The sequence below is a fragment of the Cephus cinctus genome, unplaced genomic scaffold (genome assembly GCF_000341935.2).
Source record: "Cephus cinctus unplaced genomic scaffold, Ccin1 Ccin1_scaffold0997, whole genome shotgun sequence".
In the NCBI taxonomy this organism is placed as follows: Eukaryota; Metazoa; Arthropoda; class Insecta; order Hymenoptera; family Cephidae; genus Cephus; species Cephus cinctus.
Genome location: NW_014333542.1, coordinates 681,927 through 685,349, shown reverse-complemented (window position 1 = coordinate 685,349; position 3,423 = coordinate 681,927). Strand labels below are relative to the sequence as shown.

General features: G+C 45.6%; 1 protein-coding gene across 4 annotated transcripts in view; it reads right to left on the bottom strand.

The window, feature by feature from the left end:
* LOC107271606 (ras-related protein Rab-37) overlaps positions 1–3,423 on the bottom strand; it is a 54,860-nt gene that overhangs the window by 31,937 nt on the left and 19,500 nt on the right. The gene's annotated exons all lie outside the window — the stretch shown is intronic.

Here is a 3,423-nt window from a genome sequence, read left to right as displayed (position 1 = left end):
TTTTTTTTTTTTTTTTTTTTTTTTTTTTCAAAAATTACAAACCCACCCGCGGTCGGACGAAAGTCAGGAAATTCTTTTTTAATGTCTTTCGCTCGCTATTTCATACTTTTTTGGTGCAATAATTTTTTTTCTTCACCCACGAGATACCATCTCGCGGGACGGGACGAAGGAGAAGAAGCTGGTGAGGATGTAATGGGGAGTCAGATCGGAGGACCAGGTGACGAAGGGGGGATTGGGGGGGGAGGATTCCATTGAGAGATCCAGGGAGATATTACAGTTGATGAATGTGTCGACGTCAGAGGGGGGAAAGAAGCGATTCTCTCTGATCCTCCAGCCTCCTCCTCCTCCTCTTCTTCTTCTTCTTCTGTCCTCCTTCTTCATTCTTCTTTACGTCTCCCTACAGTCCGGGGCTTCTTCTCTGATTTGACTCTGGCGTCTCTTTTTAACAAGTCACGTCATAAAGCCAGCTGCCAATTAGCACGCGGCAACGAGTCATTAATAACCGCATTTTACAAGACGGTGAAAGTGCCCATAGGTTACCTGACTTTCGTGTGTAATCAATTAGACGCGAACGAGTTTTGTCGTTTCTTATCTTTTTCTTTTTTTTCTTTTCTTATTTTCATTATCTTCCTTCTATTCGTTCATTTCTTTTTTTTTTTTTTTTAAAATATACCCGACAATCTAGTCAAACGCGTACAGGTAGTCACCGTGGTGAGAGCAATAAAAAATTACTGTAACGTAGACAAATTAATTATTTATATCAGACATCCATGGGTACATTCCCACGTGTATCGAATTCGTTAATAGTCCCTTGAGCATGGGATGAAAAAAAAGTCTATAGGGCTTTTAAAAAAATATCCTCTTTCGCACCAATCCCTATGCAGCCACCCTTGCTGCCCGTCCAATTAAAGCTTTAATTAAATCGCAAAATTAAATTAACGCCATAACCTCAAAATTCATCAGCCGCCCCTCATCGCCAGCCACGACCTCAAATTTACATTTTTCTTTGATAATCCACCATTTTTTTTAAATCTTTAACGTTACATTAAAAATCTCAAATTTCAAAAATCCTCCCGCGAGTCCTCGATGATAACAATCGCACGATATACGGCGCCAAGACCAGTGTAAAGGAATACGCCAGCGTAAGGTTGGCAGTCAAGGCGAGTTTACATGTAGCGTAACTTATACTTGTCATACGAGCGTACGAGGCGCGATTACGTACACGTGGCGACAAAGATGAGCGTTTCTACGTGCGCCAGTGCCACGGCGCGGCGGTAACGTTCATTCGAAGCGGGACGCCCTGTAGAAGTTACCCTTGGTACCGGAGTCACTAATTTTATTTGTACCTTTCGGAGTCCGTTAGGTTGGCAGGACACACTCGTGCGGCCAGAAACTCTCGAGGGATATCGCGTTACTCGCGTGCGACGCCCGAGAACTTTGCGCGGCTCAAATGCTCAAATGCTCAAATACTCAAATGAAGGCAGCGGCCTTTGCTCGGGTGCTACCAAGTTATCAGTGGTTCTCAGTGCCGCCGCCAGAGGAGCTGCGAGACGTCCTTCACGTAAATCGTTCGAGAAACGTTACGGGAAAAAAAAAAAAAAAAATTCCCTACGCTCAGCCAGTCCGGAGAATAAGAAAATGGCGAGTAAATCGTTCTACCGATAGTTCGATAACGTCGACCCGTAAGTCGATTGTGCCTTTAGGATGGGTTTGCAACGAGCGATTTTTCGCGACAAATATTTAAAGACCTTTCACGTACGACCTCGGCGCGCTTCGTTAATTCCGACGTACCAAGCCTCCGGTCTGTAAAACGTCCGAAGTATATCGCCGGATCGCGTGGGTTCAAGCCCGTATCGGTGCTCGCGTTAAATATTTCCGCGTGCCTCGTGAACAGTCGCGTCCATTGAAAAGGCGCAGGATACTCGTCACAATGGCAAGCCTGTCTCGGGACTATTGCAGAGTCAGTGTGTCAAGGCGACGAGGAACGATGTAAAAATTGTTGAATTCCACGATGGACTTTTTCCCGCTGGTCGGTGGTCGATAGGCGCGATCGATTTTAATCGAGCGATCGGAATCGATCGATGAATCGTAATGGGGGCGAGGTCGCGGACATTTGTATGCTAATCGATAACGAGGATGGAGGGGGGACATTCAAGGTCCGCTGACCTGGAAGAAACCAGACGGGAAACGGAGTCGCGATGCATCTTGGGAGTAACGAGAGATACCTAGACATAAAGGGGCGTTCATAGGTCCCGTAGGCGTATATAGCTTTCTTCACCGTTTCTCATAACTCGGAGACGTTCTAGAAGCGTGTGACGTCGGGAACGATTTTATACGTGGGGAAACGGCCGAACGTACCAATGCGCCAGGAATTCCGCGAGCGACCCGAGCAGGGGTAAGAACTTAAGGAAGTGCAATAAAATGATGAAAAAATAAAAAACGAAACAAAAAAATTCATACAACGAACCGATCGCGCAGTTGCTTGTGGAAGCGCCTTGAACTACACACGCTCTCATTCTCAGCCATTGCCATACCATACACTAAGGAGTCTACAGAGAAAAACGGATAACGAAATTGGAACATGCCAAATTTCTCATTAAAAAAAAAAAAAAAAAAAAAAAAAAAAAAAAAAAAAAAAAAAAAATTATTCTCCCAAAAATTTGGTATATCCGACGATATAAGTTTCGACGAAAAAATTACGATATAACGATACAAAAAGTCACGCCCTTCCTCGGAGTGCCGAAATTGAAAAATCTTCTCCGAAAAATTTTATTTCTCAAGCAGATAATTTTTCGAGTTAATATAATATACGTGTACACCCGTAGTACCTACTCGAGCGTATATCCATATTGCAAAGCAGGTAACGTCAATGAGTACTATCCGAGGGTACTTCTGGATCCTCCATAACTTCTTTTATTTCCCTTCCTTCTGTTTCTCCTCGAGCTTTCTCTCTCTCTCTCTCTCTCGCACTTATCCCGACGTTCCTCTCGGCTTCTATTACCGTGACGACGCTAACTCAATTTGTATGCAGAGCCGCGACTCTGCCAGATGCGCGCTTAAGGTCAGACAGCCTTGCCAGCTCCTCATACGCGGAAGATATCTTTAACGCTGGCTAATCACATTCCGGGGACCCGAGGAGTCTACGCCGGCTCATTATGCGCGACCAGTTGCGTCCTTAATCCTACGCTCCGGTTACCCGAAGACGGGAGCGAATAAACGCGAGTCCCTTCCCGCTGGCCGCTTCCATCATCGAAACACCAGGTCGCCATCTACGGTGTCCAACAAGGACATGTGAACTGGACTTGACGGTATTGTCCATTAAGACTCGGTGACCTTGGACAAGACCAACGAGGCGACATTGGGGGGGTTAACATAATCGGGGGCTGAATATCCCCCCTCCCCCCCCCCCCCAAAAAAAAAAAA